Raw genomic sequence first — 10,000 nt, forward strand, 5'->3', positions numbered from 1 at the left:
CACACACACACACACACACACACACACACACACACACACACACACACACACACACACACACAAAGAGACGGACAGACAGCAGTGGGAAAAGCGGTGGCGTGGAATAGCAAATGTGGCTCCATCACGGCGCTCCGCTCCATAATCCACAGCATCATTCAATCTCCATGACGATAATGCATTTTATTACAGCTTCTGAGATCAATACTTTTTATTTCAATTACCTCCCAGCCCGTACAGCGAGGTTTATAAGGACCTGATCAATATCATCTACTCCACTGTCATCGTTTAACGGCACAAGTCCCGCTAGGCCCCCGGACTCCTATTATTCCTCTCGTTTTTAGGGGCTCCAGGAGAAAAAGACGGAACGCAGATTAATGCCCGCCCCCCAGGGCGGTCCGGCCGAACCGCGCCGGTGAGATATGGGCACTTTTACCTGCGAGACACATCCGTAAAGTCTCCCCTAATGGCCGCTGTATGTAACACGGCATAATGGCCATTATCGCTAAGCAGCTGTCGGAGGCATCCGTCACAGGGCTCATCGTTCTAACCGGATTATGAGGAGGACGCGTAATGTGTGCCGAGGCATGTTTCGTTGCGCGAAATGATGTTATGCATATTGCTTGTTTCGTGATTAATGGTTATAAATCCATTAATGCAAAAAGGCATAAAGCTCCTGGCTAACGATCCGATGTGCGATCCCTTCAGGAGTGTGTGCATGTTGCATGAGAATGCATATGTGCAGGTCTTCGTGGATAGCACTGGCTACCAAGTCACCTGTATAGTTTGAGGTCATGTTCATGAATCATGGGGTCAATTGCGCTTTGCAGATAACGGATGCATGGATGAAACCGTAATCAGTAATTACACACCTGAACAGTATCACAGGGAGTAGAGAACAAGATTGCCTTGACGAGCAGCTCAGCAGGTCAGTTCTAGAGCGCCCACGAGACAGTCCATTCATCTCACGGGGCCCAACAGGTCAGTTCTAGAGCGCACGCGAGACAGTGGATCCATCTCACCGGGCCCAGTCTGTGTTCCGTTGCCTACCAGGGGCAGACGACTCGCTCGTTTTCACTGTCCTCACTTTTGTACCTGTCCGTTTGCCTTCCTCTCTCACTCCCTCATCCTTCTTGCCACCCTATCTCCCTCGCTTTTTTCCCTACTTTCTTTCGCTTTTTTTTCTTGTCTCCTACTTTCTCTCCCTCTCATTTTTCCTTGTCTTCCTCTCTCCTTCTCTTTTTGTTCTTGTCTTCCTATCTCCCTCTCTCTTTTCTCATCACCCACTCCCCCCCCCCTTCTCTTTTTTTCTCACCTCCCTCTCTCCCTCTCCGGGTATTCGCTTCCCCTCATGATAAATTCATCGTGGTTCAGGTGCCGGATAGTGCAGCTAATGCCTCTTGTAGTGAGAAGAGCCGGGAGAGAAATGGCCACCTCTGCCCCGTAAACATCTTTAATCAACGTCACATTTGTCTGCCGTCGCGCCGCCCCCCCCCCCAAAAAAAAAAAAAATGCTCTGACAGAGAGTGGAATGCTTTTTCCTCCTGTTTGGGTCGGTGTTGTTTCGTTATTGTGCATTTATTTTTCCACTTATGTGATATGACCCTACACAACAAACAGCCCCGGCAAGCAATAGAACAAACAAATCATTTCACCTTAAAAGTTTACCCTGGAAATATGGTTGTAAAATGTCTGCTGTTCAGGTCAGTCATTGATAGTACCCACACTTAAATACACACACACGCCCACACACACACACACACACACACACACACACACACACACACACACACACACACACAGAAACACACAAACCACTTGAACGTGACTACAAAGCCCTAACACTATGTACTATAAGCTTTGTCCATTCCAGACAAATTTCTGCAGTTTAATGTTTACAGGTTAGTGATTTTGGGTTAGTGTATTTGCACTTGTGTTACAGGTTAAACTATATACTTAGCTAATAATAATATTGCAGCATCATGAGCAATCTGTTAAATAATCATATTAAATATTGTCATCCATAAGATTGTTTCACCTTCTGTCTGTGTGTATGTACATTATTTTTGAGTTATTTTTGTGAATTTACTTTTAAAAATGTATTGTCTAGCCACATGCCAGAACTAGCTATAGTGGTATACAGTACAGCAGCTCAGCTACATGTGACCTTGAATTTCCCCTAGGGATCAATAAAGTATATCTATCTATCTATCTATCATGTATATAGCTGAATTAGCACAAGTAGCAATGACAGTAGTTGGCTTGTATGAACTCTTTAAGGAGTTGCAAGGAGCTACTGACAAGCTTACCTCTGTTGCTTTGCTGTGCTTTTGTGCAAGTGTGTTATGCTTTAACTGTATCCTTTACTTTAGATACATTTTTGCATTTTGCCAGTTTAATATCTGTATGGAGAGAGGGCATGAAATGAGCTACTAGTGAACTCACCACAGCTGTTTTGATGTGCTTGTGTGCAGAATAAAGCTTCGACAGTATCCTGTGCTCATTTTGCGTCATCTTTATTAATACAACAATGTATTAATGTGCTATTTCAATGTGAACATCCACTAATCTCTGTCCCTTTATGCATGTGTGTGTGTGTGTGTGTGTGTGTGTATGTGTGTGTGTGTGTGTGTGTGTGTGTGTGTGTGTGCGTGTGCGTACACGGGCACTATTGATCCTCAGCCTAAACTGTGTGTGTGTGTGTGTGTGTAGGTATATTTCTGTGTGTGCCTTGAGTATATTTTTCTCCTTCCCTATCGAGCGAACTGTGGCTGAGTGTGTGTGTGAGTGTGTGTCTGAGTGTGTGGCTGAGTGTGTGTCTGAGTGTGAGTGTGAGTGTGAGCACGCATGTGACCTCGTCAGCCGAGCAGAATTCCACACCTGCGAGCGTCTGGATTTATGGACGTTGGGCTAGCTCCGATCACCGCAGGGGTAAAAAAACGGTGAAATCAATCCTGCTCCCGCAGGCATCCACAACCACCCTGACGATCAATACCTATCGGAAATACAATTAAGCCGTCACTAAAGGAGGAAGGAAAAAACTTCTTTCCACCCCCCCCCTCGTCTCTGCTGTCATCCCCGGGGTGGGTGCCGCGTGGGGGGGGGGGGGGGGGAGCAGGGGAGTTCAACTCAACAACAGTCTCTCTCAGCCAGCAAACTAAGACATTGAGACACTGGCCTATGCAGCGTTGATGTATAAGCAGCATTGATGTATACCAGCGCTTGGCCTCCGCTGTTGCCACTAATGCATGGAGTGGGAGAACTGGCTCCACTTTCGGGAGAAATTATAGCTCCTCCTGATGTATGTACAGGGATGGAGAAGGCCAAGAGTGGGTGGAGACAGAGCGTTTAGGACTCCCAGAATAATCGGGACACTGAAACGAAACGTGCCAGATAATGTCGATTTTTAAAATATTTAGACCAAAATGGGCAATCATTTTGAAGTGCAGGTTTTGGTTTCGCCTTGGCATGAGGAGGACGTAATGCTGTCAGTGGACACAGGATACCGCGAGCAGCGAATCCAAACCAGATGGCTGAGGTTCAAATCCCTGTTTAAACTGGAGCTACAAGGCTGATGTGCATGTCCAGCTTGTCCGCTGACGATCATAACGATTTGGACTGTGTGGTTGCGGTGAATAAACTTAGCAGCCATCCAGACGTCTAGACTTGGCCCGTCAGCTGGACATTAAGTGCTAAGCGCCGGGCAGCTATCAGATTCTATTGCATTACCGAGGGGGGAGGGGGTGGGGCATGCAGAAACGAGATGGATTGATTAGGGAGGCTGAAGAGGACCACTGTTTTTTTTTTTTTTTGCTGGGATGAGCAGATAAACAGCGTTTAGCCCTCGTTCAACTGTCATTTCCCTTCTCCGCGCAGATAGCAATGTCAGTCTGCCCATTAAAACAGGATTTGGATCCGATTCTTGCCTTTCCCTGGCTTTTTAATCACGCTTGATTAGTGCCGGCTAATTGCTGGAAGCGACCTGAAGGTCAAAAGCCATTGACTCTTTGGGGGAGGGGTATCCATCATGGTGGGGGCTGTCTTGAGTTTTTGTCTTTCGTCTCTAGATAAATTCAAACATCTTATCTTTTAATTAAGTAGCGGCACATTTATTTTGCTCATTTGAATAAAACTTGGTTGACTGAGCTTGGGGCAAAACAGAAAGTCATAAATATAAAATGTGGTGATGAAAAGCGTGATAATTTTGAATTAGAAAGTACTTTGTAAAGAGTAACTGTAAATAACGGGGAGCTTAAAATAATTTATACATTGATTTATTTAATTTAATAATTTAATACAGGATTTTATATGAATTACTTTATTTAATGTATACATTTATTGTTCCTCTTTCAGAATAGTAAACCTCTATCACACTCTAAAATATGCATAGCTTATATATATATATATATATATATATATATATATATATATATATATATATATATATATATATATATATATATATATATATATATATATATATATATATATATACACACAAAGAATAATGGGCAGTATCAGTGGTCAAAAGATAACAGATGCCCACACATGCACACAAGAACAAAAACATGTTTTTACACACACACACACACGTATAGAGTAACTGATAGGCTGTGTGTTCCCTGTGGTTACTGCAGGAGACAGGCCTGCTCACCATGGTATTGGGCAGGAGCTACTTTGCCATGTTGTCATCCGTGAACAGCAGGTAAGAGCTAGAACGGCGCTAGAGGCCAAATCCCCTGCCAGCACATACACTCACTCTCTCTCTCTCTCTCTCTCTCTCTCTCTCTCTCTTACACACTCACACACATGCTTATTTTCTCTCTTCCTTTCCTAGATTCCCTTGAAAAATCCAATAATAGTCCCCCCCTTCTCTCTATATATCTCTTTGTCTCTCATTTTCTCTCTCTCTCTCTCTCCCTCTCTTTCTCTTTCACTCTCTCCCTCTCTCCCACCTTTCTCTCCTCGGGGTCTCATGGCAGACTGTAAAATCTTGATGAGATGTGATGGGAATGTCCAGTTCTGGCCCGTTGGAGCCATGATGACATAAACCAAGCACAGCAGCAACACGCCTCCCATGGTGGCAAACACACACTCCAACACATAGCAGGGACACACCAGTAATAGGGGAGGGGATCTGTGTATGTGTGTGTGTGTGTGAGAGAGAGAGAGTCTGAAAAACAAGGTAAAAAGAGGCATTGGAGACCTATGTGAGTAACAATACGTATATCATCTTTGTTTTGTTTGTATGTGTGTGTGTGAGAGAGTGTATGCCATTTAGCCCCCATGAGTGCACTATGATGCTCACTAATGAACCCACACACACATTGATACAAACTCATTATCTCAAACTCACAAACACTCAGAGACCTCCATAAATGAACACCCAATATCCAAAGATGTGTGGTGATGTCATCTTCCATTGGTAAGGCGATCTTAACCCGCCCTGGCCGCTTGTAGGCCCTTGGCCCAGGCAATCAGACGCCACTCTGCGCGACTGTCGCCGCCGGACATGCAATTACTGTTATTATTGCCTCGGCTCCTTCAAACACACACACACATGCACACACACACACACACACACACACACACACACACACACACACACACACACACACACACACACACACACACACACACACACACACACACACACACACACACACACACACACACACACACACACACACACACACACAGGGGCTTTTGTTCAACACTGCTCCTGCCCGTTCACAGCCTCCTTATCTTCCTCCCAGCGCTTGGGCTCCGCTGTTGCCACTAATGCATGGAGTTGTGTTTCTCAGTGGGAGAACTGGCTCCACTTTCGGGAGAAATAATAGCTCCTCCTAGCTCTCTCCCTCTATCTCTCTCACACACACACACACACACACACACACACACACACACAGAAGCACACATGCACTCCTTTTCAGCAGCCTTACTTCCTTTACCATTTTGTACACAAATCTGATTACAGTCAGGCACCGCAATCAGCTATCGTACATCAAGCAATTAACAAACAGTGGAATCAGCCGTTGTCATCTCCACGTCTGTAATGGTGACTGTGTGGACCCGACAGTGAAATAGAGATGGGAGAGATAGCAGAAAAGCGATGGGGGAGAGAGAGAGAGAGATGGTAAGAGAGAGGGAGAGATAGACTCATATACAGTACGAACAGTAGAGTGACTAAGGGCCACTCTCAATTCTCTATTTTACCCCTAGTTAGTTTTGTGCGTGCACATGAGACGAAGAGCTATTCTCATTTCGATCGAGGGGTAGGGAAAGGACAAGGGGTAGATACCCCTTAAAACTAAGCAAGATCGGGAGCTTACTTGAAACCGAGGGGTAAGAGAAATACCCAACATACACCGCTCACACCGGAAAAACAAGCACACCGAGATATTCATTGACATGAAATGTTGGCATTAATAAGGATTATAAAATTAAAATGGTAATTATTTTATGTTGCATTCAATCTTGTGACCATATATTGAAGGTCCTAATCTTCATGAGGATGTTTTCAAAAATCGCTGTTTTGTGAATGTTAACAGCACATCATTATTTGCACGAATGTCTCGCATTTTACATATTTCCATGTCTGATATAGCCTACCCCGCGAATTGGCAGCATACCATGTCAGAAATGTAAAGTCCAACAGCAGCTAAATTCACTGAACTTTTTTACCGCTCGTCTGATATGAATGCTGCATAGGCCTACTGCTGCCGACTCCTCGCTATTACAGGTAGCAATTGCTTCTGATGTCAAGTAGCCTAATGACCATTTGGATATTATTGTAAAATATCGAAGGAGTTTACATAGCAAACTGCATGTTTATTTTGTCCCCCTTTCCGTGTTTTATTCACCCGGACCAGGAGGTAGGCTACGAACGAACATAGGCACGTTCTGCTGTTGTTGAAGTAATTCCTGAACGGTTTTATTCCTATCTGAAAATGCAATGATAGCCTATTTGACAGAAGACAGTTTGCTAGTGACAAAATATTAGCATTCAGTGTGGTACGATCTCTGTAAATTACGTTAATTCAAGTGTTTCAATCATCCCGCTCTCCCTTATGGTTGGCTAGTGGTAGGCCTATCTAATTTCCAAGGGGAATATTCTTCACCCCTAAGTCTTGCCAGTCGGTTTCGAGGGACAAGGGCTAGGGGTACTCTTGGCAGTGTATGCGTCTGTGAGTGTGTGTGAGAGAGAAAAAGTGAGAAATCTTCTTTCTTCTCTCTCCTCTTTTCACCATCTCTCCTCTCTTTCTTCTCCATCTCTCCTCTCTTCCCTCCTTTACCTTCACCCATCTTATGCCTCCTTTTCCTCTCCTCTCTATTCTCTCTCTCTATCTATATCTCTCATTCATCTCTCTGTCCTCTCCAAGTCCCTCTCCTCTGGTACTGGCAGTCCCACCCCTCCACTTCACTCATGCCTCTCCAGCCTTCTCCACCTCCCTCCCTCCCTCCCTCCCTCCCTGCTCTCCTCTCTCCTTTCATTTTCTCCTCCTTTGTCTCTCCTCTGCACTCTCTCTCTCTCTCTCTCTCCCTTGTCCCCACACCGCTCCCTTTTCACCCCCCTCTCCTCCTCCTCCTCAACTAATTCATTTAAATTCAATATGGGATTTAGAGGCGTGATTGTTACCCAAACACCGCTGCCAGAGGCAATTTAGGAGTTGCAGACACAATGGCAATAACACAGCAACGAATCAAAACTTCCTACAGGAGGAAAGGAAACATGAACACAGGGAAAAAAGAATCTTCAAATTAAACGTGATATTGGATTTTTTCAGGTTTCTTCTGTTTTGTCGGCCTACTCCTCCCCTGGTCCTCCTCCGCACCTCCTCCTGTGCACAACACAAAACAGTTTGGGCTGCGCTGCGCTCGCTGAAGATGACATTTTTCCTGTGTCCCTTTTTTATGGCCCTTTTTCTTTTCCATTTTTTTTTTACCTTTCCGACATGCACGTTTGTTCCTGATTTCTGTATCTCCTTTGTCCCCTCTTTCTCTTGCTCTCTCTCTCTCTCTCTCTCTCTCTCTCTCTCTCTCTCTCTCTCTCCGTCCCTCATTGTATTCTCCGCCCGTTTGCCCGCTGTTGTAATCCGTTTTATGAGGACGTTGAAAGTCAGTCCTCTGTGGCAATGGGGTGGGGTATTGTGTGTGTGTGTGTGTGTGTGTGTGTGTGTGTGTGTGTGTGTGTGGGGGGGGGGGGGGGGGGGGGGTAGTGACGGGGAGCTGTGTTTGTGAAACCTCATTTAGGCTCACGAGCCTCTCCGTGCCCTGCGCCAGCAGAATGTAAAGCATCTCCTCTCTCTCTCTCTCTCTCTCTCTCTCTCTCTCTCTCTCTCCATTCTCTCCCTCCCTCCTGCTCTCCCTCTACCTCTTTCACTGTCTTTTTCCCCTCTGCGTGCAAAAAAAGAAAACAGGAGAAAAAGGAAGAGACAACAAGAAAGGGAGATAGAGAGAAAGAGAGAGCGAGAGAGCAAAAGTGAAAGAGAGAGAGAGTGAGAGATCCTGTCTCTTCTTTCATCCTGACCTTGGAGAACGGGTTCTCAGAATCTCATTTACTACAGCATCAGAGCATCAGAGCAGCCGCAACATGTCTATTGTGTGTCTGTGCGTCTCTGTGGGTGGATGCATGTCTGCAGGAGGCATGTGTGTTTGTATGGTGTGTGTGTGTACAGTGGTTGGGTGTGTGTTGGGACCCTGGACCCTGCTTTAGGCCCACTGCCCCCCCCCCCCCTCTCCATCTGCCCCTGATGCACTCCTGTGAGTGGCATGGACGCGTGCCAGACTGACCCCCCCCCCCCCCCCCATGGGCAAAGAGACATCTCAGGCAGCTGTATCCCTTCAGTCGGACAAACAGCGAGCAGCAGAGAGAACGATGGATGGAGAGGGATAACAGAGAGAAAAGAGGAGAGAAAGAGAGTGAGAGACAGAGAGAGAGAGAGAGAGAGAGAGAGAGGGAGGAAAAGAGAGATGGAGTGGCTACACAGGATTTCCATCACGCTAAAAACTCCTCGTCCCGTTATGCTTCTGAGTCACGCCAATCTCAGAGACCGCTGCTGGAGAACCTCTCAGGCGAGCAAGAGAACCTCTCTGGCCGCATCTGGCGCAATGCCCTCCAAGACGCGCAGAGGTCAGCTGAGGTCAGGTAGCGCAGGCTCGAGGGGCCGCTGGCCCCGGGTCAAGTCTTTGGCCTGTCTGGCCCCGTTGAGTGGCCGCTGCAGTCTGATCTCCCCTGACATAAACAGCACTCTTTTTTCCTCCTGTTTTTCTTTTCTTTTCTTTTTTTTCCCCCTACGGCTGTGAGTATCAGCATTAGGGATCAAAAGGCAAATGCAATCTGGCACTGATCTCATCTGAGTGGTTTTACAGAAAGCCAAGAAGTCACGAAACGAAGAGAGAGAGAGAGAGAGAGGAGAAGGGAGGGATAGAGGAGGGAGGGAGGGAGAGAGAGAAGTATAGAGTGGATTTTAAGTGTTTTTACTTTTAGTTTTAGTACATTTGTATTAATCATCTTTATCATTGTTGTCATACTAACATAACATAATAATAACAACTTCTTCAGTCATTAAATGATATGCCCAATTAAAATAAAGCTTTTGGAATTGACTGAAATAAAAGGGAGGATTCGAGAGGGTAATGAAAATGACAGAGTGAGAAAGAGAGAGAGAGAGAGAGAGAGAGGATAGGGTAGACTGTACAAGCCGCCCTTCAGCAGATCAATTTCTTATTAAAAGCTGGAGATGAATAGACTAAGCCATGCTTTAACTGATTAAATAGGGGAACAATCTCTCCCCTCCTGTGTTTACATGTGAGCCAACACACACACAAACACACACACACACGCGCGCGTGCCACTGGTGGACAGGTAGAAGAACAGACAGGTACATCAACAGATGGATGTGTTTGCAGACAGCTGTGAGAGAGACAGGCGCTTTGATCAGGTGGAGAAACAGAGGGCTGTGAGACAGGTGCGCTAACAGACAGGTGTGTGGGCAGGCAG

General features: G+C 45.8%; 1 protein-coding gene across 1 annotated transcript in view; it reads right to left on the minus strand.

The window, feature by feature from the left end:
- LOC143131846 (cadherin-10-like) overlaps nt 1-10,000 on the minus strand; it is a 26,280-nt gene that overhangs the window by 15,546 nt on the left and 734 nt on the right. The window lies entirely within an intron of this gene.

This window comes from Alosa pseudoharengus, unplaced genomic scaffold (assembly GCF_046254945.1).
Source record: "Alosa pseudoharengus isolate Yale_2024_CS ecotype anadromous, Long Island Sound unplaced genomic scaffold, YU_APseudo_1.1 YU_APseudo_1.1_scf_18, whole genome shotgun sequence".
NCBI lineage: Eukaryota > Metazoa > Chordata > Actinopteri > Clupeiformes > Clupeidae > Alosa > Alosa pseudoharengus.